The sequence below is a fragment of the Pyrgilauda ruficollis genome, unplaced genomic scaffold (assembly GCF_017590135.1).
Source record: "Pyrgilauda ruficollis isolate IOZ18807 unplaced genomic scaffold, ASM1759013v1 scaffold79, whole genome shotgun sequence".
NCBI classification, from domain to species: domain Eukaryota; kingdom Metazoa; phylum Chordata; class Aves; order Passeriformes; family Passeridae; genus Pyrgilauda; species Pyrgilauda ruficollis.
In genome coordinates, this window is record NW_024529821.1 from 2017527 (window position 1) to 2043410 (window position 25884).

Consider the following 25884-nt stretch of genomic DNA (forward strand, 5'->3'; position numbering starts at 1 on the left):
CCTTGGCAATGTTGTCCTGCCTTCCTGAGAAAAAGTGTCCTGATGGGTTCTAAAGCAAGTGCAGCTGGACTAACTCTGGGTGGGAATTTTCCTTAGGGGAGCCTGGCTTCAGTTTTTAAAACTTGCGCTGGATACCTCAGAAAATCCCTCCAGTCTCTAGGAACAGGAAGAAAAAAATGCGAAGAGGCAAGAATGCAAGCCTACAGAGTGGACAGAGAAGATGAGAGCTCCTAAGAACATTTTGTCCTGCTCACTTCATAAATAATTGGCAATAAAAATTTCAGAAAACTTAGCCTGCACACACTGCTAATTGGAAGATATTTTGATAACACTTGAGTGCAAAAATGTTTACTTTAGTCATCTTATTATTCCTGGAACCATCACACAGCCAATGTCTGACATCCTCCCTTTCTCATTCCATTGCCTGATAGCAAGCACACAATAAAACAGAAGAATGAAACATTTATAGGTAACAGATGCAAGACTGAAACTTCCTTATTTGTTAAGATTATTTCTCTTGATTAACTGTTGTTACTATTTCCTTACATGTGGCATTACAAACTACGACCAAAGCTGACCAGCACTAACACACACCTTGGGATTAGGAAAAAACAAAGGAAATGCTCAGATCTAGTAAATCTCACAGGTATCAAGCCTGACATGGCAGTTCAAACCCCTCAGGTGATTTCCAGGTCCCCTAAACAGGTGGAGGAACATGTGCTACATGCCCTCACCACTCAGCAGGAAGCTTCATAAAGGGACTTCAGCCTGGACAAATTGTCAGTGACTTTTAATTTTAAACAATTCCCAGCCTGTAACCTGTCCTGGGTACACTGGGGTAACAGGCTTTAGCATCAGGGTGGGTTTATTGCCCTTGAAGGTGTATTTTGGAAGCTACATATGAGATTTATTGCCATTGCTACAGAAGTGGTGGTGCAGTTTCTAAATCATTCCCTACAGTTTATCAGGGAAGAGCTTACAGGAGCAAAACCCAAGTTGCTAAGTGCAGGTTAAAAAAAAAAAAAAAAAAAAAAAAAAAAAAAAAAAAAAAGTCAGCTCCATATCATTCACTAAATTTATTCTTATTTCTAGCTAAAGCCACAGAGAGAACTTCCCTCACGGGGTTGATCTGAAAACACCCCTAAGAGATGAGCACCATGGCTGCTACCTCAGTGAGGAGGGAACGTGGCTCTGATCCTTGTTATGCTTGGGAGTCCTTGCTCAATTTCAGAGCTTATTTGCAAAACAAGGTTATTTTGCTTCTTTCCTCCCACCTTTTGTATGAGCTACCTAAATTACCTTCTTTATTGAGCAGCCCTTCTGTTCCAGTCCTAATTCCAGCACAGCAGACCCATCTCAGGGCAGCCTGGATCTATAAAGTACCATGCAGAGAACTGCCACTATGAAAACCAGGATATTCTCATTTCTTGATCCAAGTACTCAAGAACTGTCATTTACCTGTCACATTCATGAGATCTTTTTTGCATGTAATTCACTTCATAACTATAGTTTTCTGTACAACCAGAATCCTAAAGGACTGAAATAACTTCTCACCCTACAGTCTAAATATAAAACTATAAGGAAATGCAATTTTAAATCTTTTACACTGTACAAGAACAAGTAGGAGAATTTTTCTCTGTGAAAAGAAGCAGTACTTTGTGCCAGGTTGAGTTAGGTGTCCATGAATAATTCCAGTGGTTACCATAGCAAAAGGCAGCAACTGGTAACACAGTTCATGTTTGACAACCATTTTTGGAGCACATGAACATGAATTTTCTTCATCCTTGTTTTAAAGGGTAATGCAACACAATATTTAACTTTCTCAGGTTTACATGATTCTGAGATCAGAGTAGATCTACATCATCATCCCAAAATTAGGAGGTCTCTACCACTCTTCATGGCATACTAAAAGACAGGTTTGGTTAAGCTCAGAATTAGCTGTCCTGTGATTTTACCAGTGCCAGTCCATCAGCACTGTACCCTATTACAAAGGGGCAATCTATAAAGCACCTCTTTTTAATTTCACATTCATTGCACCAAATCCCCTGCCCAAGCAGTTTTTGCTCATGGGAGACAGGCTTTGTGCTGTTCAGGCTCTGGACTCTTCAGTGACCGCAGCCAAACCCCACAAACAATACCCTATTCTTCTCTAGAGAGGGAAAGCAATCAAATTTGAAAACTAATCACTTACTAATCCAACCTGAATACAGCTTCTAGGAACAACTTGCCCTTGGATGCACTGCCTTTGCTCCTGCCTTGCCCCACTCAGCTCAGAGATGGAATCTCCTCCTGCAGTGGAGGTCCTTCAGCTCTGTAATGACAGAGTTACACTGAAAGATGAACTGTGCATTGCTTCACTGAAAAGCCACCTTCAGAAAAACCCACAAACCAGGCAGCTGTTACACATCTGATCCTTAGCATGCATCCAACAAGAGCAGCCCAGATTTCCAGCACAAATGTGTCAGTTTTACTTTCATTTAGGAGTTATCATAGCAGCTGTGGATAAATGTGCTTGTACTTGGCAAAGAATTATTAAAATAGGCTTCTTAGGAAGATTTCTACTACAGACAGAAATTTTACCCCAACAGTGCAACTAAGTCAGAGGGGAACTTCAGAAAACATCTAGTGCTTCAAGTTGTAAAAACACAACATTTCATTTATTAATATTTTAAGAGGGAAAGCAGATTAGTGCAATGAAAATGCTGCACTTCTGGGTTATTGGGGTAACCCTACCCACTATCCCAAACACGCTCAGTAACTTGTTTCAGGAAGCTTCTGGGTGCCAAAATGCACTACAAAGAACCACAGGATGGATTCTTCCTTCATTTCCATTGGCATGGCTGGAGTGGCACAACAGGAATCTGCTCTTCCCTGTGGTCTCTCCAGAAGTGCAGTGCTCCAGCTTCTTGTAAGAGCAGCCAACTGCAAAAACCCCACAGACCCTGGGTTCATCTGGAGCCACCAGTACATATTTGTGAAGAAACCCTGAAGAATTTTCAGGTTTCTCAGCTCCAATGCACTGAGCAATGTAACAACTGCAAAGAACACATTTTTTAAGTGAGCATTGTATAAACATTATTTTCTGCAGCCGTCTGCATCTTTTTTCTGCTGTAACCACACAAACTTCAGCATGACTCATGCCCATGACAGAAGCCTGGAATTCCCATGTCCTGAGCTATAAGCCAAGACAGCAAGTCATCCAGTTTCCAGAGTCTCCTCCTGTTTCCAATCCAGCATTTCCTCCCACCCAAACCTCCCTTCTATACAGCCTTTTGCATTCCAAGAGTTTTAGAGACAGCCTTGTCCTCCTCTTCTGTTTTTCATACACAGAGGACAAGTTGTGGCTGCCCAACTCATATGGATTAATGACCATGACTTCAAGACAACCCAAAACTACAAGGTCACCCCAACTTGTTTTGGAGGCACTATAGTTTGGAGGAGTTTTTCTACACACACATAAAAACTGCCCAGCAGCACTGCTAATACTGTTCCTGCAGTAAACTCTGTGTTAGCTCATTCCTCGAGCAAGACAAAGAACATGATCAATCAAGTGTAAGCAATTTAAGAGAATCCTCTAAAAATCTCTGCAGGTGCCTCACGGATCTCACACTTGTTTGTCTCAATGAGTTGATATTTAGTAACAAACAGCACTGACCCACTCTGAACTTTAACTGGGAATGCAATTAGCATAATTAGCTGTTAATCTACATATAACAGGGACCTGGGACATTCTCAGTGTGCAACTTCTCTGCCCACAGAGGATCCATGTTAGGGCTAAATCCAACCTGCAGTGCCTGGTGCTTGTTACAGCACTCACTGTGTCTCTCCCCTTATAGAGAAAAAGGAATCAGGAGATGAATTACAGATGCAGACAAAATCTTCCAAGCCACATTCAATTTGGTTTCTTTATCATCACTTAGTCCAGATACCATGAGATGTTCAGCTGCACAAAGGCACAGACTCAGATGTCGTATTAATGTTATCTATTATTCTGTGCCTCTGGGAAGGGGGAGGGGAGCTTTCCCTCTCACAAACTGCATATTTTTAACATCTGCTATTTTAATGCAATTTTAAAAAAATTATTTCTGAGCTCTGGAGGAAAGAGATTATTGGATGGTAGAGTCCCACAGAGCCTAAATTAGGTGTTTCAGGTCACAGGAATCTCTTATTTCAGCCTTTTTTTAGAGGTGCACAATACCTGGGGAGAAAGTTCAGCTTGTTTGCATCTAAGAACACACGGTGTAGAAGAATGAGGATTTATTTAAAGCTGCATTTTATGCATTTCAAAGAGAAGATATGACAGTTTAAAGATGTTGAACACCAGCTGAATGTGCTTTTAACCTTTTCCTGGCTGTGTGGACAGAAATCTGCCAAACGAACCACAAGACTTCCCCTAGGAAAACTCCCCTGCCCTACACAGGGTGAAATCTGCGTCCCGAGGCTCGCGGTGCAGAGGGGCAGTGGGAGACAAGCAAACCCTGTCTGCAGCTTACCCACGCTGCTCTGGGTTTCTGCCCGGGGCAAAGGCTCAGCCAGAGCCGTGCCTGCCACAGCAGCGCTGCAGTGCCGGACACGGGCACGGCCGGCCAAGAGCATCCTGCCGGCCACGGCGCTGCCCCATCCCGGGACGTGGAATTGGGGCCGGCTGGGCTAAAAGAGCCCCATCTCGTGCCTCCCGTCAGCATTACACAGCGCTATTCCCCGAGTAAAGCTTTGTTTCTGCGTTAGCTCTTTGGAACTAAGCAGTTTCTTGTGCTGGGAGAGGTTTCCTTTCCCAGTACACCTTTTCCCCAAGAGAGCTGGGAGCAGGAGACACCACAGAAGGGATTCCCACAAAGGCTCAGCTCCCCTTTCAATGCCCCTTTAGAACACAAGGCTTTCCAAAATTCTCAACCCTGTTCGCTTTTTGTCCCAGAAACATGGACTTAATCATGAAATCTGACACGCCTGAAGTCAGTGGTTTTGATCCCATGGATTGTTTGTACACTTAATACAGAAAAGCTGTATCTGATTTTATTGGTTCCCACTAACAATCAGTGCAAAATGATGAGGTATCCATGCTATCTGAATTCTTTCCTCATTACATCAAGCTTCAGAAAACATGCTGTGGCAATTTGCACCTGTGACTTAATGAGTGTCAATTGCTACAAAGGAAGCGCAGACAATCTGAGAACTAAAGGGTGTGAGGATTCAAGTGATTCTCACAGACACTTTTATCTTAACTAGGAGTAGTCTTGCTGTTAAAGCAAGCACCACTCAGAAAACCTCAGTAAGTAGCAGTGCCTGATTTCCCACATCTTCCAGTGCAAGGAAGTGCTCAGAGGGTCTGGCTCCCCTCAGGAAAGCCCCAGGGCTGTTGTGTCCCTTGTCAAACCCTGACAGTGACCCCACACACACAGCACCAAGGAAGGCTCAAGCCAGCTTTTCCAGCTCACCAACTCACAACAGCGCTTTTCAACTGCCCCCTCAGCTTTGGCACGGACCAGATTTTCTCTCCGATTGTCTTTGCCTTCTCGGCTACCCCAGAAGCACCTCTGCAGCCCAAGGCTGCTGCAGCAGAACGCCATGGGCCAGGTGTCCCTTTGGGCCAGGAGCACGGAGCAGTGCTGGCTCTGTGTGCTGCAGCTCTCAGGCTCACCCCACAAACGCCACATTTCTCCCCAGGAGCCCAGAGCCATCTGCCTGTCCCCAACTGCTTGGTTGTGGCCTCCAAAGGAGTTCACTTAAAGCTGGCTTGGTAAGTGGAAATTGTTCAGTCTCTGGCAGTTCAGACATGCCTAATCCACACCAGCATGAGATTATAGATCAAACACTTGTTCTTGTTTTGCTAGGGGAAGCAGGCTGTTTTTAAGGGGAGAAGGTTGGAACCCGTGCCATTTCCATATATACTGTAGTTACTGATCTCATCAAAATAAGAATATTTCCTTGATTTTTTTCCCTATCAATTATTGTTTTGTTGCCTGTTTTATTCTCATTTTGACTTTGAGGTCATTGCTTTCAATACATTTATACAGCACCAAGTACAGAAACATTAAACGTGTGGGTCTTTAGCATTGTCAAAATATAAATGCATAATCATATTCTGCATCTCTGTCCTACAGGAAACGCAAGAGTCCTGGGGAAGGACTCCTTCCACTCTGCTGCACTTCCAGGCAGTGCAGGAAGCCACAGCCTAAAACTGAGATTTTTAGGTACATAATTCCCAAACCTGAAATTGCACATCTGACATTCTGAGGCATGGGCCGGCTTGGCTGCAGCTTAATGAAGTGCTGTAGCTGCAGGATGCTGAACAGTTACCAGAGGATGTACTGGTCAAGACCAGATGCAGGCATTAATGTGGTTATTCCCACACTTTTTTTGGTCCCTGTCTCAGCTGGATGCAATCACTCTGACACAGGAGCAGCTCCAAAGAACTCCTCTGTGATAAACCAGTGGGACTTAGCTCAAGAGGAGTTCCCAGCTGCAAAGGTGAAGCAGATACAGTTGATGCCAAACTGACTGGAGCTAAAAAAGGAGATTATGTGAGTGCATTTGCTCTTGCCTTCATTGCTCCTGCCCCCCAAAATGGGCTAAAGCTTTGCCCTGTCAAAGTCTGTTGGGGAAACAATGTGCTCCACTGTTAATCTTGTCTTGCTGCTTTTCCTGCAGTACAGTGGCTTTCCCAGCAAAAACCAAAGCCTGCAGATCCCTCGCCCTGTGTGTCTAGAGGAGGCATTATTAGCCTGAGCTTATAGGTGGGGAACAGACAGATTAAACACTTTGCCTCCAGATTACTCAAAAAGTCTGAGCCCAGGGCTGAGCTCAAGAACTGTCTCCCAGCCAGTCCTTCAGACAGGCTTTTCTTGTCTCCAATAGGATCTGTAGTTATTCCACTGGAAAACCACAGAAATTATCTGTTACCATTTCTGCACATAAATGTGCACATGAGGTTGACAGAAGGAAGAAAAATAAGGCAGTGGGGAGTAAAGTCAGAGAAGGTAGCATGTGATAGCTGTCAAAACTGTTCAGGGCTGGCATTCTCAGGTTTTTACACCCAAGTAACCGAGTCAGCTTCCTCCCAATATTTATTGGGATTACTGGCCACTTCCAAGGTCAGCATGTGCCAGACACTAACATTACTTAAAACAGCACAAACAGCTTTTAGCAATCATGAAATATGTCATTGTCCAGGTGCTGATAAGCCTGTTCCTAGTCCTACTCCAAATTTGTTATTTTTAATAACTTACTCTGGAAGGATTTGGAATGTGAATTCCCTTTTCCATTCATTCCCTTCTGTTATTACAGTCAGGGATTCCAGCAGTTGGTTTCAAGTGATATTTACTACTAAAAGCCTGTCATATGTGCTGACTGGTAAATATTTATTACCCTGAAAAAAAGAAACCACCTCTTTCTGTTGATGCACTGAATTTCTGCTCTCCAGGTGGTCAGCTGTACCACACAGACAATTTCAAAACTAGGGAAAATTTTGTTTTGAATTCCAGGACTTCAAATATTAGTAGCAGCAAAGCAAATGAGTACAAAAAATGATGTTTTCAGTGACCTACATAATTTCCCTCAAGCAGCCAGCAACATTCTGAGCCAGTAAATGCTGAAGCCTGTAAGCCCCAACTCTCATCTCTTATATCACACATTCCTGCTAGGCTTTAGAAACTCACCCTCCTGCTGTTCCACATCAGCCTTGCTGGGGAGATCCTGCACTGACACCTGAGGAGGGGACACTGAGCTCCCAGGGGTTTGTGCTGGTTTGTCACCTGTGCATCCTTCCAGCCCTGCCTGCCACCAAACTCCAGGGGTGGCCCAGGGGACCCTGCTGGCCACAGCAGCCTCAGCTGGGCACTGCAGGAGGAAGGATGTGATAGCTGCTCTGACAGCAGCCCTACTCCCCCTGGAAATCCAGGATTCTAAGGGGGAACCCCAGACTATGGATGTGCAGAGCCTCAGCTGGGAGAAACCTCGGAACCAAATGCAAAGGAAGCCCTTTGCAGCATTTTCACCCTGGGAAAACAAACCAAAGGAATAACGGCTCCCCAGTCCTTCTCCATGCCCAGGTTTCACAGCTGGTGGACAGAAGAGGACAAGCCAGCTTTGTGAGATGTTTGGGGCTTATCTGTGCACACAGCACTCAGGTTTGGAGGTCAGACCACATGGAGGTCTGAAAGGCTTTCAAATGTGTCAGACTGGCATAAAAATCTAACTGGTGACAGTAGAAGATGAAGAACTGAGTCTAGTTTACAAAAGCTCAGTTTTCAGTAGTTCAGATGCAGATCATGCTGTGCAGAACTATTACAAAAACATTCCTCCAAAAGCTCGTCCCAACATCTGCACTTTTTCAAGTCACAATGAAGGGCCACTGAATGTTCTGTTCCTGCTATTTTTCCTAAAAATCACGTCTTGGCAGGAAACCCAATGTGACATCTTTCCTGCTGCAATGTCCTTTCTATGCCAGCTACAATGCCAAGCATTATTTATAGCCACATAAAGCCAAGATGAGCTTATACAAGAGTGTCTTAGCACACCCAAATTAAGAAGGAATTGCAAACAGATCAACTTCTTTGTGTAGTAAATCTGTTATCACAAATCTAGGACCCAGAGAACTGCAAGCCTGCATAACAACAGAGAAGTTCATTGGCTGAGTCCTGCTGTCCTCCCTCAGGCAGAATCATGGAATTATTGAAGTTGTAAAAGACCTTTAAGGTCATCAAGCCCAACAGTTAACCAAGCAGTGCCAAGCCCAAGCCACAGACTAAACCCAGTACACCTCTCGCAGATAAAAAGCACTGTGAGACTGTACAAGCACCACCAGGCCTCTCCACTTGTCATGATTTTGCATTCCAGACTTTAACAAAATTCCCCCTGACCTACACCAGTGTAAACTCATCTACAATCAGACAATTATTTCAAGGTAACACAGCAGCTGTGGAGAACACAGCAAATTGGGAACAACCCAGAGGGATGGTGTCACTGGGCACCAAAGAGTAGGTGATGTGACTCATCCCATTCCTGGGTATTTTAAGGTGCTGATTCTGGCTCAAGAACAGCTGTGAGATGTCAAGGTATGGGAGGGGTGGGGCCTCTGGAAATGGTGGGCACATCATGAGAATGAGACCTGCATCAGACTGCAACACTGAAATTCAAAGGGAACAAGTGAAAACAATGAAAACAATGAGCTCCCTGCAATTAAAATATTATCATCTCACATTGTTTCTTTGAAAAACTACAAGATTTCCCCTGTAATGATGAGTGGATTCATACTATACATATGAAGGCACCAGACATTTTTAAAGCCTACTTTCAATATACTTTAAAAAACAAAAATGGAAACTTCATCCTGCAACAATCTTCTCTCAAGCTTTAGGGTTTTCATCACCCCAGACCACAATGACTGTTCAAGGAAGGACCCAATAAATCCAACATTTTCTTCCCTAAGGACTGGTCCTAGAGATGCAGTCACCAACTGCCAGGCTTTTCTTCCCCAAGAAGGGACCCATGCTGTGAATTGTGCATCAGACCTTCCTGTGACCCTGTGCTCTGCACTCACCCACCCCTTCCTTCTGCTCAGAAAATTCCTGCAGCACCCATGATTGGTACACAGGCAGAGTGCTCAGCAACAAAACATCCATAAACCCCCTTCTAAAGCACAGCCATGCTGGGACACCCCTCATTCCACAGCTTTTTTCACATATCTCACCACAAGATATTAGATGAAAGAAGTTTCCAGCAAACTTTGGTATGAGTGTGGGCTTACAACAGGTTCTTAAATGAGTGCAGGGTGGGTTACTGCAATTAACTGCCCTAATCATTCTATAATGCCAAAGCATCCCACCATGGTATTTGCAAAAAGGAGAAAAGTATTTTTCAGAAGCACTGAAATCCCCGTCAGTGAGTACTTAAAATCCTTCTGGAAATTGCTTCTTCACTCTATTTTAATCTTTTTATAGAAGTAACACATTTAACTGGTGCTGGGATGCTGAACAAGTAATGAAAAGGTCAATCCTAGCAACTAGAGCTATTTCAGTCTGAGGTATTATACCAGACCTATCTATATTAAAAACACTTCAGCAAGGTTGCAAAGCCAGGTGTTCAGAGATCTGCTGAGCTTTTGTGTTGCTTTCTGAAAAGCCTGTATGATGATACAGTCTAATTACATGATCACATCTTATTTTTCTGCAGAAGTTCCCCATTTTATTCAAGACACAGAAAAAATGACAATATTACATTTCAACTCCTGTGACCAGTGCTTACCCTTCTGCTCCTCTTTACTGCACACTGCTCAAAGCATGCACTAAAGAAAAAATATTTCTTTATGGCTTCTTCCAGTGCTCAGCTCTTGCATCCAAGCACTTCAAACAAATTATTCTCACAATAAAACAGGGAGATGAGGTGCTTTTACTGGGTATACAAAACAGACTCTACACCTAATGTAATGCACTCCAGACCTGCATCTCAGCCAGCTAGCAGCAACTTTTAAAATTCTTTAAGTGATATTTGGTTCTTGGCACAAAACAATTTGTAGTCAACACTGGCTTAAGGGAAGTCCAGGACTCTGGGCACTGAGCAGAACTGACGGAAAATAATGGGCATCCAGATAGCAGATGGAGCTGACTCACTTCCACAGCAACCCAGGGTGGGCACAGGTAGGAGACAAGGCTCGAACTCCCCTTCCATACATCTCACCCCTTCTCCCTGCAGTTCCCAGCTGCTCCCGCACTCCCCATAGCTCACACACCCCCAGGCTCGGGGTGAAGTGTTCTTGTGGCAGAAGGTGCAGCCAGGGCAGGGTGAGCACTCAGGAAACGGCATCCCCTCATCCTGCACTCCAGGGGCAACAGAAGCTCACCAGGTAACATTTTATCTCACCACAGCACACCTCCTTCTCCTCTGAGACCTCACCATTCCACCTGCTTTTGTGTGGTTTCACAGGCCTGCCTGTCTTAAGGTTAGCTACTTTCCACGTCCACTTTGAAGTTTGAACTTCAATGCACAACTTTGAAGTTTGAACTCAACTCTTGTGATTTTCACTCCTAGTTTCCTTTTCCCATCTCTCCATTTTATCCTTTCTACAGACCAGCCACAGTCATCTTCTAGTTCCAGGGTGTCACACAGCCACAGAAAAGGGTGTGGAAAATCACATTTCTGGGGAAATGGCTATGTACCCTAGGAGCCAAGCCCAAGCATTGTCAGGATGAACTGGGAAGCAACTACCAAAGCAAATCATTTCTAGGAGACTAGAGAGCATCTTAACATCTCTCACTTGGTTATGTTTGGATGGCTCTTCCTCACAGAAGCAGAAGCCACCCCATTAAACCAAAACATTCTGCACTGGAAAGCTTAGTCCACAGCCCAGTAGTCTTAAACCTTTCTAAAGAAAAGTTTACCAAATAAACAGTGTATAAATAAAGGTACCATTGTTACTGAAGCTTCCCAAAACCACGTGGCTGGATGCAGATATGCAAACTGAGAAGTTTTAGTCCACAGTCCTTACAGCCTGATGAGGTCTAAAAGAAAGGGCAGTGGAGCACCTTACCTGAAGGTGCAGCTCCCTGTCTGACTGTGCAAATAATCTCCTTTAAAGCCTGCAGCACAAACCAGTGGAAGCAGAGCTTCCCAGCAGGCCCAGGCTGCCTGACAGGGCACCCAGGGGCCCAGGCTGTCACCTGGCTGCAGCTGGCCTGTCCCCACACACACACACAGATGTTCCAGTTGCTATGGAAACAGAGGTGATGTCAGCACTAAGATGCAAGTGGGGCTGAAGGGGAGACAGATGAACTCCAATTAACATCTGCACATGGATTGTGAGCAACTAAAAGACAGCAATATGTCAGGTTGCATTTGTCCACCACGTGTAATACACCAAGTGTAAAAAATACACTTGCACACTTTGAACTCAATTCTGCTGATGCTTCCACCAGTCCTTCAGGATCCTGTGTTGAAGTATGGATATTGCCATGCCATAAGAGAAGAGGCCCAAAAGTGCCTCTGCTCCCACTGCCTCCTCCCCCACCAGGGGCACATCAGTCAGCACAGCAAGCTCTGCAGCTCTCCAAGGAACTAAAAGTAGCAACATTGGAGCAAAAGGATTGAGTGTCACTAGTGATGATGAGAAAATTTTGTCACGAAAGAACAGAACCATCTGACACATGGAACAGCAGCAGTAATTTGGAAATTAGAGACCCAGGCATATGCTTTCTAAAATTATCCATGAAATTAAAACCAAGGGCAACATACTTCAAATACTCTCACAGCAAGGCTACAGACAGCCTGCATGCACGCTGCAGGCCTGCCTTCTGAGCTGGACTGGCAGAGCTGCCTGCCCTGGGCAGGACCTGGAATGTGCCTTTGGATGAGCACAGAGCTTAGCATCAGCCTGGCCATCCCCACCTCGAGTGCCAGTGCCTGCAGTGCTCCGTGTGTGACAGGGCTGGGGAGACACACTCGGACCTGGGGGAGCTCTTGTTTCACGCCAGGTTGGTCAGAGTAGTCCACATTTATTTTAGTGCTGCCTAATTGACTTCCCTCCCCCCAGGACAGCAATAAGCACAGCCAGAACATTTATTTGTTTGATGCAATGTGATTTTCAAGCAACTGCAGAAAAATTGGTTTCTCAGTTGGGCTCTCAAGGACAAAAGTGAGAGTGCAAACAATATTTATCTGAAAATAGCCCCAGTTGCCCCTCAGCAGCTGTCCCTGGGTGGTGGCTGCCCAGTAACTCACCCTGCACTAACAGAGTGCCCTCCAGGCACAGGGCAGCCACAGGCAGACAAGGCAAAACTGGGCCCTGGTTCACCAGGACAGTGTTCAGGGATGCTGATTTAGCTCAGTCACAGCTTCCCCTGGGGAGCTTGCAGTAAAGATAACATTCTCAAGTGCCCATGAAGCATAATGAGATAATTCAACCACCAGCTTTACAACTTTCTCTTTTTACCAGTCATTCCCCACCTTTTCCTCACTCTCCCAAAACCTCCCATTTCAAACAAGCTTCTGGTGTCAAAACAGGAGATTTTGATACCAAACCATGCAGCAGAATGGTTTGAGTTGCTTTGCACCAGCTGCACCCCAGTGACACAACCCCCTGAAGTCAGTGACCCTCTCTCCTCCCAGGGCTGGGTGTTCCAGGGAGCACAGCAGCAGTGCCACAGCACATCGGACAAGGGACACAGAGCTTCTGCTGTGCAGGGAACAAGCACACTGAGAGGAAGCCTGCAGTGGGAATGCAGCCCTAGGAACAGCCAAGAGCAGGAGAGCCAGTTCTGGAGCTTCTCAATGACACTGCCATGGTTTGACCCATGTGCCATCCCCCTGTGCATAAAGTGGGAGCACGGATTCAGCATTACTGGCAAAAAACAAGTGTTTGAGAAAGGATTTTGATGGTGAAAGGAAAGACTTAATGGAGCGTTTCACATGAAAAAAAAAAAGTGAGAATAGGGAACAGTGACACTTGCAGAGAAAAAAAAAGATTAATATGGGCATTAAAGTGGCATTATCAGCCCAGCAGAAGGAAGAGTAATAAGCAACCAGGCTGGAAGAAAACATGTGGGAGTTACATAGGTAGTCTGGATAATCAGACAACATATGGCCATTTTACAGTGAGGCTTCCATGAAGTCAATGAGGAATGAGTGCTGCCACAAAGCCTGAAAGCACAGGAAGTTCATTTAAAAGGATAGACAAACCCCAGTGAGTTACACATATTCTTCAAAAGCCAACATGCAGGAGACACAGTGTGACTTCATGCTAAGGCTGCAGCCAGCTGCACTGGGACTGGAGCAGGAGCCCTTGCAGTTCAGGTCACAGCTATGTTGATTTGCTGCCTCTGTGCTTTGCTGTTCACCTGCAAGAAACTGCCAGGCTCTGCTGGTGCAGGAAAGTTGAGGGGTGGGTAAAGAACTCCTCCCAAACCTGTGCCCTCCAAAGCTGAGGTGATTCTAGATGATCTGGAACCACAAACAGGGGAAAAACCTCCCATTTACCTTCCTCCCAACTACTCAGCATAATCCCATCCTCACCCTGAGGTGGCAGCTGCCACAAGGCAATCACTTGGAGTATTCCAGGTTAGAACCTGCCCAAAAATCAAGACAAAGCTTACTGAGCACAGCAGACCCAGGTAAAGCTGTGCCCCAGTCCTTCAGCAGCTCAGGGGCTGGGCAGCAAAATCGAGGAGAGCCCTCACACTTCTGAGAGAGGCTGAATCCCTCAGGACACCTCAGGATCTCACCCAGGGGTGACTGTCCCCTCTGCAGCAGCAGGACTAGCTGTCACTCTCACCCTCAGTGGACAGAAAGGGCTCTTGCCTAATATCTGCAGTAAGGAGAACAGCCAGGTAAATTAAAGATTCTGAATTCTGTCACTCTGAGCAGGGAGTGCAAAGCCTTTGCTGAACACAGACATGCTTTTCAGTTTTGGATCCATCAAGATTAAATGCCACAGTTCTTCCCTGACCACTGGTTTTACACTCAGTCAAGCCCCAGAGGCTGCAGTACCACATATCTGCACCTCCTGCGGGGCTTTAGCCCTGCAGATGAAGACTGGAACCAGAGGCAGGATTAGCATTTGGTGCCTTCAGGACCTTGTGGCTAATAAAAGTCAGGAAAATATAATGAAAGAAACCAGGAGCTGTTTCAGAAAATTGAGACAGGTGACAGGGAACAAAAATCCTTCTCAAACTCTTTGGCTGAGGTTTGAATTTGACAAGACGATCTCAGGTCTCCTGGAGACTTTCAAAACTTGGGCCAAGGTCAGGCACAATACAAAAGAAAACAAGTAAATATTCATGCCTGGCTTTATGCCTCTTTATAAAAATTCAGTCCAGCTTCAGTCCTAATTTTCTTATCATTTCTTAGCATTGTTGTCACCTTGTATGAACTGTGTGCTATTGATGTATGTGCCCAGCGTAAAGATTAATTGAAGAACCACAATTCAGGAGGGGTAACTTAATTCCCTCCTGCAGGTGCTTTGCAGTATTTCATACAACTTGTGGCCAGGAATACTTTATTAGTTCCATGCAAGAAGACTCATGGCAAGTGCTGTTGCTCAGCCTTTGCTAGCTGCTGCACAAATTCCAGACCACAGAAGAGGCTGGGGAGGGGACAGGACAGGGAAGTTGTCAGGGAGCACCTGTTAGTTTCAGAACAGAAAACAGAGACAGCTTTAATACACCAGGATGGAAGGGTAAGTGCACAATCCTCTGTTTTAGACTGAAAAGGATGCTCACAGCAAGGGAGCAAGGGCTGGGGCAATGGTACCATTGCTTTTGGCTCCCAAGCTAGCAAAAATAGAGGTTGTGGGGTGAAGTTTTCCTTTCAGCTGCTTGGTGCTTTTAAGAATAACAGTTAAGCCTGATACACACTCTCAGTTTTGGGAATAATTATCTAACAGCTTGAAACTCCTTCACCTAATTTGGACAAAAGCAAAGACCATCAAAATAATCCTGCTGGTACAAAAACCTTCAGAGAAACACATTAGTAGATGTTGTGCCACCACTTGAAGCAGTAAAAACACCCAACAAAAGACAGCCTTACTCCGAGGACAGAAGCATGAAGCTCTGCAGGCACAGAAAGCTCCTGCCTGGCCAGGGGCTGGTCCCAGCTCAGCCTCAGGTGCTCAGATAAGGGCTTCTCCCAGCACTCACATTTCCAGACCCGCTCAAAAACAGAGAGAGCAAGAGAATGCCACCCATGCCAGCCTTCACCTGGGCTGCTCCCCGACTTGGTTTAACATGGTGGAAGTTTTATTCAGGCAGTTGATGACCTTGTCCATCCCCAAGGGAATGACTGACCAGTTTCTGGAAGCTTCTGGAATGCTCAGACCCCTCAGTGACACCTGTCTGAAAGGTGCCTATTCCAGGAAGCAAAGCAAACAGCTTAGACACAGGTCACACCCAAAGTCATGAGGAAGGTAATATACTGCTTAAAACAGAATTTCAAACTAAGGATTTAAAACAAGAAAAGCAAAAAGAAAAACAAGAAATTTTGGTAATTTGAAAGCTCTGAATAAGAGTGTCTACATAGAAGTGTTTTACATCATCTGACCTAAAGTCAGATCTCAGCCCTGCAGCAGAATCAGAGCTCTGCTCATGGTGCAGGAACTTTTACAGGTCTCACCAAGACAGCCTTTTTTGTAATTTAATAGAAATGCCAATTTCAGCATGCAAATTAACTGTGAGGCCAACTCTTTGAAGAGCTGCCTATCCTCAATTCCCAGTGAAGTCAAGAGAGTCAAAGAATCCATAAAGGCACAGGATCAGAGTAAATTAGAAAAGGGATGATAACCATGTTATGAAATCCTGATACATTCAGTCAGTTAAAGCTTCTGAAGAGTGGAAGTGTAGCCAATAATAGGAGCTAATAGTTCATTCTAAAGAATTAGAGAAGACTAGGGGCAGTCAAATTCTGTATTTCAGCCTAAATATTATTAATGTGCTTCTATATAGGTGTGGGGAAAAGTCAGCTGTTAGTATTCTCTAGGTACAATAATTAAGGTTCCACTGTGACATGTCTCTGTAGACATTTATTTTCCATTAACAGAGGATCAGAATTACAGTTTAATTATTCATAGGGTTCTAAAGAGATACTCTATTTCATTCAAAAAGTCATTGACTGAATTACAGGAAAAGTCCACCAAGCTCCCATCCACTTTAATAAGGCAAAGCAACAGACAAAGGGCAGCCTCAGGAGAGAGCAGGGAGAGGAAGATGGGAGAGCCCTGGCAGGGATGTCACCCAGGCCAGACCCTGGGGACACATCCTGGGTCACCCTTCCCTGGCCCCGGGACACTCCTGCACTTCCTGCCCAGGGAGGAGGGTTCACCTGCAGGGCACCTCTCATGGCACAGCCGTGCCCCAGCCTGGCACTTCCATGGGGACAAACAGCACACAGGGCCCCGTGGCAGCCAGAGCTCAGCTCCTGACTGCCTCACCTTCCTTTGAAAGCTCAGACTTGGATTATTCCTTCATGCACAAATCCCATTCCCAAAATGCACACAAACAGCCCCCATTCCCCATTCCCCAAACAGACAAACCCCAAGCCCAAAAGCCCAGGTAGGGCAGCTTTAACAGAACGCACAAGCACTGGACACAGGCAGGGTCACTCTGCACCAAGAGCTGCCATCCCCGGGAGTGCCAGCCCTGCCCTGCCATCCCCGGGAGGGTCACCCCTGCCCTGCCATCCCCGGGAGTGCCAGCCCGGCCCTGGCCCTGCCCTGCCGAGGTGCCAGCAGCGGTGGCCGCCCCTGCAGGGACACAGCAGGACACGGGCGCTGTCACTGATGTCTGGTGCCCTCTCCTGGCACCAGCAGCCACACGACCCGGTAAATCCCGGCTACGTCGTGACGGGATGGCTCAGAATGTGTTTTCAGGGCTGTGCGGAAAGGAGTTAAATCGTACGCTTGAGAATATGTTATTTTATAGCAGATGAGCACAAGGCACTGACAGAGCAACTATAGATTTCCTTAGATAAACATGTTTGGGGAAACAAGCTTCCTGCTTCCCAGAGGAACAGACAGTTTAATTTGGATTACAAATTTCCTTATAGAAAGGAAATTGAAACACTTTTGTGAAATACTTCTGATTAGTAAAAAGCCCTTCAATTATTTTAGAACTTCTCCTCAACAAATAACGCAAATATCTAGAACTTTTTCTCTGAATTTATCTTAAAGAAAGCTGCGTAATTTATCCTGCAATTGGGAGTTAGGCCCCTGAACTAGCTAACTATTTCTAGAATATGTAGCTGCAAGTGACAGATTTAAAACCAGATATAATGTACATGTTCCCCCAGAAAGAATCATTCTCTGGTGGAAAGATTACTGTAAAGAGCATTGCAGTTTCACTGAATATTTGTGCAGGATTGGTAAAATCCCGGTCAAGACAGCACAGGAGCAGCTCAGAGACACACAACTTTAGCGTTTAAACTAAAGTGCATTGCCTCCTGTCTATAAATAGAAGTAAATTTAACACACAAACATGTATCTCTAATTCTTTACTTTTAAACGAGATGAATTTTAGAACTGCCCTACTTACTAGTCCCTTCAGAATTAATTATATGAACATTAATTACACATTAGCTCCCAAACTGCACATTTTCTGTCTTGTAGCCACAACTAACACAAGCAATCATAAGCAAAACTTCAAGTCAGAATTTAAGAGAGCTCTCATGTAGTTGTTGAAAAAAGGACTCTTATTCCACACCACTAGCACAAAAAAGTCTTCAAATGTGCTCATGAATAAAAAGTCATGAGGACACATACAGAATTTAAGGTTATCAAGGAACCCAAAACTAACTAACTGAGCTTGCTGTCACAATCAAAGGTGCTCACAATAATATGATAATAATAATAACAGTCACAGAAGGCCACCGCAGCCCCAGGTTACACAGAGCTATTTGGAAGCTGCAAAGCAAGTTTTGAGAGAGAAATTCTTGTTCCATAACTTAATCAGCTTCCAGTCCAGCTTAGGGAAAAATACTCCCACATGTGTTTATGGCCAGGGTTCATCTGTACCTCCTCCACAGCCCCTCACAGTGTGAGAGCACACAGGACACAGGCCAGCATCCTCTGTGCCCAAGGCTACTATCATGTTTTCCCTGCTGGACTGGGGTTCCAGGCATCACCACCACCTTCAGGGCTCAGCCTGGAGGATTCCCTTCCTCTGGGAAGTGCTGTGCAAACAGGAGGTGCTAGGCAGAGAACACAGGAGCTTAAAACATTACAGCCACCTCATCAGGAGCTCACTCAACAGCTTCAGCAGCATTTCCCTTTCCAAACCCACCTTACTCTCATCTCAGGCCCAGCCATTACAACCTTGCCCTGCCAGTGTGCTCCAAGGAAAACAGCCCTGCTCCCAAGGAGCCTGTGCCAGAGATGAGAGAAGGAATGATGCACTGGGGAGCTGTACACATGACAAGCTTTTGGGGAGTTTTCCATTTCTAACTTGTGTTTTATATTCCAGGCTCAGTCCTTGGTGCTTTCTGCATTAACTAGCCCCTTGTCAGGTCCTTTTTTCTTACTTGAGACCAATATGCTTTATTAGCTCTCCAGCTGAACAGGCTGGAATGGAACAGGGCAAACACAGTCAGTCCTCAGCCCTCGGTCCCCCAATCTTGCTCATCACTCCTGTACCTTCCCCTGAGCCAGAACAGCTGGCATTCCTCATATCCCAGTTTCCCTGAGAAATGCCAGCTTGGGAACACCTGCAGAGCAGCAGCATGGCTGGGCTCCTCAGCTGAGCTACACAGGGCTCTGAGGGAGCAGGAGCCTCACTCCCCTTGGGAAAGCTTGGCAGGCTTTCACACACTGGAAACACAGAGTCTAAAAAAGCACCTTCAAAGTCCCACCCCTCTAGGTCAGAATGGAGGTAATAACACCAAAAAATCAACAACTCTGTGCATTCCAGCACAGAGTCCAGCCTGGGGAGCTCTCTGCAAGGCCAAGGCCTGGCAAGATCCAAGGGACTGAGGGGAATGTGGCAGCCCCCAGGTTGCTGCCAGCACAGCCTGATGCTCCTCAAGGAGGAGTTACTGTCAAGGCAGAACTCAAGAAAACTCCAACATTTGGACTGTCTTCAATTGACATCCAGCTGCATTTGGCTGGCCTTCCCTCCCTGCAGCACACCATACCACTCTTGAAGAGAAAACAAGGGAAAAATGAAAAAAATAGGAAATCCAGACCTCGTGATCAAAGGGGAACCAGAAGACCCTTGCTGAGGGGTGGGGAGCAGTGCAGGGGGTGCCATCTCAGAGACCCAGCAGAGGAGATTTGCTCCTTCTCAGAGACCAGCCCTCCCTGTGTGCTTCAGGAGCACCCACCCTGATGAGCACAGCCAGAGATACTTATTAGAGAATAACCATTAACCAGGGCAAAGCTGCAGGGACCACACCTCAGTGAAGGGTTAAAATACTGGAAGGAGAGTGCCTGCCAAATTCCAGGAACACAAAATGCCAGACCTCCCATACTTTTATTGCAGCTTCTGCAATAGGAGTCACTCCATTAGCCCCCACCAAGAAATGTTTGTTTCCATACCTATGCCCCTGAGCTTAACAACTTCTGAGGGAGTCCTTTCACACCCTGGAAATCAAGCCAGGATGGAATGCAAGTAGGTGGTACATAAGGTTTGCGTTAACTCTCATATGTCTAAACAAAAAGGTGTCAAGCATTGAAAGTCATCAACTGCATAAAGTCTCACAACTGAATTGCAAACACACCCCTTGTGTTTCATTAGAGATTATTAAATCAACAGTACCTTTGCCCAGACCCAGATGGGTCCTTCAGAGAGGGCCCAGAGTTGCTGACCCTCCCAAAGGCAGCCCTGAGTGTTCACATGGTGCAGCCCTGTGGTGGTTTCACACCCTGACGTAGATGTCTCCCTTTACATCCCAGTGCCCACTGGGCCAGCAGGACTGAGTTCTGTAAGGAGCAGAAACATGCATGTACCTGCTACCCTTAGAACTACAAAATACATTGAAATTATTTTAGGACACAGTTCCCAGTGAACATAACCTCTCCACAAAAGTGTTTTTCTCCAGAAACATCTACTGCCCAGTTAAAGTCTCTGCATTCTCATCTTCCCTTCTCCATCTGCAAATTTTCATTTATACTTTGATTTTGCCTCTATTTGAAGGTAAATGACCTTAAAATGACTACTTTGTCTGTCTCTTAGAGGAAATAAATCTCCACAATCAAAAGCTTAACTTCATTAATTTAACCACAGAATTTTAAATTGAAAGTGTCAGTCAGCTCACTCTGGGGAACAGCCTGCAAGGAGCACCTGGCTAAAACCCCATGCTTCCCCATGGCTGCAGGCTCACATGCACATCTGTGCTAAGTGCCCACTTCAGCCTCTCCTTCTAACCTCCCTGGCTGCAGCTCCTCTCAGGCAGCTTTCTCCAGCAAGAACTGAAGCCAGCTGCCCTGAAAGTACGGAGGGGAACCACCTCTTTAGATTAATCATACAGTGATTAATGAATTGTCTCACTAGTTTCTCAGTATATCCCTCCACCAAAGTGGGGGCAGAAGTCACCACAAATAGCAGTAACATTCATTTATCTTCTTTATTGTTTGGTTGATTTTTAAAACAAAGATTCAACAGAGAACTCTGGAACACCCAGAAACAGTCCTTCCTTAAAGCACCCCCACATAACAAATAGATTCCTCCTTTCATTCTGCTCACTCTACTAAAATCAGCACGTGGAAAATACCTGTTTATATCCCACATAGACACAGATCAAAGCCATAAGACAGGAAGAGTTTAAGCTTCTGGACCTGGAGGGATCAAGGGCTTTCCCTTTGAGGAAACCCCTCCTCAGCAGACACCCAGCACAGTGAAGGCCCCAGGAGTGGAGATGAACCTTGTTCTCCTACCCCTGGTTTGAAGGGCTTGGTGTTCCCAGCAGCCCTGGGGAGGCATCAGTGGGAATGGAGACACCTTGAGCAGCTGCACCTGCAGCCACACCTGCTCTTAGTTAGTGTCTTAATGAGGATTCAACACTGGAAAAAACAAAGATCCTAACAGTCCCAAAGCAAGGACCAGGGAGGTGGAGGTTCATAATTTTGAGCAAATCCCATATGGCTCAGCCTAATTCAGGGGTGTCAGCCTCAGTTCTCAGCCTGCTCTGGGGGAAGCAGGTAAGGCAGGATCACCAAAATAAACTCAATTGTCACTTGTATGGTGCTGTGGAGGAGCAGGGTGTGTCAGTGTCCTGGCACCCTGGTGCAGTGGAGCTGGACAGACCCCAGAGCTCCCACATGTGAAAAATGCATATTTTATGATTGGCATTTCACAAACATTAAAATGAATATTATATGTGTTAGGTTAGAAAGTTATGCTGTATTGATTTTCTTAAGTAGTGTGTTAAATATAGTCTTAGGTTATAACATAATGTTAAAATAGAAACTATACTATGTAAGATATTTTTTTAAAGAAAGTACTTGCACCGAGATAGCAGCCACAGGACACCTAAATCTTCCAGAGAAAGAGAATTTATTGCCCCATTATCAGAAGAAACTAATTTCTTCCTGCCTTGCTCAGCCATGAAGATGCCATTAGGATTATGAGAAAGGAGGTGACCCTGACCGGACAGAATCCTTTGTTTGAATGGAATTTATGCATCATGTATGAGATGTATGAATATGCAACAGGCTGTTGTTTTTAAGGGTTAATCCTCTGTTCACATGTGTCCTTTTTCGGGCTTATTTTGCCCAGAAAAAGGTACCCAGACATCCGCAACTCTTTGTTTGTATTGTTCTCATATTGTCCTAATCCAAATAGGTCAACTTTTTATTACTCTAATTACATTACTATTTTTAAAACCATTTTATTAGTATTAAACTTTTAAAATCTTAAAAACAAGTGATTGGCGTTTTTCACACACAGCTCCGTGCTGCCTACTCCCATGGAGCAGTAGTGCTGCTCAGGGAGGTGGTGCAGTCACCATCCCTGGGTGTGTTTAACAAAGCCTGGATGTGGCACTGGGTGCCAGGGTGTAATTGAGGTGTTGAGGCTGGGTTGGACTCAATGATCTTGAAGGTCTCTTCCAGCCTGGTGGTTCTGTGATTCTGTGAATACTGAGCTGCCCCTGGGGCTTCTCCAGCCCCAGCTGGGAGTGGCTGGGGGGCCAGGGAGCAGGAGACTTCCCAGAGAGCAGCTCTGGGGGTCATGAGGAGAACTGGTACATAACCAGGAGCCTCCTAATCAGATTTCTTTCTCCTGTTCAAAATCAGCATCCCTCAGTGGGGCTGTTCTGATGACAGAGGGCTGTTTATTTTCATTCTCACCATCTCATGGCTACTTGTCCTCCTTGCTCTTTAGTCCGAGCCACAATTATCTCTGCCCTATTCTGACTAGCAGCTTGTGAAATCTATGACTGAGATATTTCCAGGTCAGCCAAATTCAAATTCTCATACATCAGCTTTATCCTGTGGGGGATTTGCTTTATTATTCAGATACCAGTTGGATGTGATTAACATAGGGGACAGAAATGCTGAGCCACGGTCTTGCAAAAACATGTATTCCTGACATACCTGTACAGAAAAATGTGCTACTTTGAGATTATGCAAAATTAACAGCTTTCAAACAATCTGTTGGGAATCTCCATTTTCTTGCTGTGTCAGTGGAGCCAAAATCGTAGCTTAATTATTTAATTGCATTTATCCTGCCTCTGAATTTGATTGGGGAGAATTATTACAACCAAGGCCTGGACCCTGTTGTGTCAATTAGAGCCAGAAAGACTTTCAAACACAGCTCCTGCTTCAAAGACTGTTTTCTCTGCATACCCAGAAACAGAGTGCTTGCTATTCCCCATGTCCCAGGTGGTGAACTGGGTCACAGCCAGCCTTTTGCCTGAAAGTGGAAGAGGAAAATATTTCACCACCACCTTGAGTTCAGCAGGAGCAAATGTTGGACATGGTGAGCCCAGTGAGGATGTTCTGGACACCCACCCCATTTTGGAAAGATAGCTGAAGAGAAGGGCCTGGCTGTGACCTTTTCAAAGTGTTCTCAGAGCAGAGGGTACCTGGCAGCTACAGGGTGAAATCTTGCAGAGGGTAAAAATGCAGCTCTTTCCTGGGGCTGGTGGTCACAGACAGCAGGTCACAAGGAGCTCCACTGTGCAGGAGTCCTTCTTTGCCATCGTGGAGCAGCAAGTTTAATTCCATTTGTCCCCATGTCTGCCTCTCTGAAGGGGGATGGACCCCTCCAAATGTCTGCTTTGGTTCTCTGCTCTGCACCTGCCTTGGCCACCATGTTCCACTGTGGGAAACAGGAATGTTCAGAGGCTGTCTGACATCCCTCCAGGAGAAAGGGGACTGTGTGCATCTGGTGAATGTAATTGTTCTTTGATCTCACTGCTGCTGATCTAAACCAGTGTTTATTTGCAGAATTTGCACTGAAAATGATGAAGCAATGCTAGCATGGAGCCCATGTATGTGACAGGAACCTCAAGCTTCATGCCTCCAGCTTGTATTTAAACCATGCTGCCTCCATGGTCTGCTGCGTATGACACAGTTAAGATGACACATTGCATAGTGCTGGAGCCAGATGAAACAGCATCTGCCCTACCTGCCCTCTCCTGTGCTGTTGGACACTCCTTTGTACCCAGTGGTACAGACTGAAAACAGACACACTGAAAAACAAAAGCATGTGCATGGCTATGCTCCAGTGTGGGCTCAGTTTACCCCTGCATACTGTCATCTACAAAACATTCCTGAGCAGTGAACAGGGGACAAAGTGACATTTTCTCAGCGTGGTCTGGTCCCAGCTGTTCAGCATTTTGCTGCTGCAGAGCAGCCCCTTTTCTCCCCAGCTCATCCCATGCAAGCACAGTAGATCCAGAGGCTGGAGAGGACAATAGCTAAAATTTACATGGTAGCTGGCATCCCCCCAGTGGTCTCAATTCTGCAAAGACTTATTAATCATGAATGGTTCTATGCATCAGTTTTCAAAGTATGTAAATTTTTTCCCTTTCCTTTCCTTTCCTTTCCTTTCCTTTCCTTTCCTTTCCTTTCCTTTCCTTTCCTTTCCTTTCCTTTCCTTCTCTCTCCTTCTTTCTCTTTCTCCATTCTCCTTCTCTTTTTCTCTCTCTTCTGTTCTCTCTGTTCTCACTTTCTCTCTTCCTTTCGTTTTCCCTCTCTTTCTTTCCCTTCTTTCCTTGTCAAGATCAGATCATACCTGATGATAGGAAATTCTTTCCTACAGACAAGACCTTCAAGCGTCCCACATAGGCAGGGCACAACCAGGACCACCAGTGGAAAGCAAGGAAATGCAGCACAGCTTTGCAACTTTCAAAATGCCTTTCAGTATTGGATCAGGGACTGTGGCACGTGTTACCTGCTATGGTGACAGACCAGGCTAAAAAAGTGCCTTTCCCAAGAAGGTGACACACAGAGGATGTCACTGCTCCAGCCCAGCCAAGTGTCCTTTCCTGGAGGCTCTTACCATAGAGACCCATACACCAGATTGGGTAAGGTCTGGAGCAAATTGCCAGTTGCTGATGAAATGTAAAACTCTCTGTTGCTCTCATTTTTTTTAAGGAGAACCAAAGCTACAAAAGATTTTATTTTTATTCAGCTATATACACTTTTTACACCCCAAAGCAGCTCAATAATGAAGTGAAGCATAAAGTTTTAAAGAAAGAGGAGCAGAACAGCAATTTAGGTGAAACCAGAGAAATTAGTCTAAGTTCTGCATAAATACACTAACAGAAATAAGCCCTATCCTAGATCCAGGGAGATGACTAAATATAGAAATGCCTATTCTATATTTTAATATTACACTTATTACTATTTAAATCAAAGAAGCATTTTGGTCCACAATTCCCCATGGTTACAGAGGTTCTTTTTTATCCTGAACTGTGCTTTGAGAAGAGGCATGTCTCTCCTACTCAGTGACAGGACAATAGTGTATATTAAAAAGTAGATTTTTGAAGCCAAGTTGTCAAGGTTTCAAATTTCTCACTATATAACTAATTCTCACAAGATGCCAGATCTTGGAAATAGGGGTCAGAGACTTTCAGCTTTTCCCACCCTTAATATTTACATTCACAAATGGTTTGCAGCATAAGATTCTGAGAAGTGGTCAGAGTGTTTTTCCCATGTTTGTTTATCCACAGTGACACTGTGGCCAGCTAGCTCATGAAATAATAATGAGCCTGTTCAGTGTAATACACAAAAAACTGCACTTTCCATAGAGTTCCAAGTCAGGTGGGGCTATCTGTCATTTTCGTAGCTTAAGTGAATCAAGTTGCTGCAACCTTCAACCTGTATTCTTTCTCTCCCTGAATTGCATTATGGAGTAAATTTAAATTACTTCAGGAAACAAGTGTGGCACTGGTGGTGCTCCTGTTAATAGAAGTGTGCCTTGGAGCACTGGCCAGGTCACACACACGGAATTAAGCACTGGAGCCATA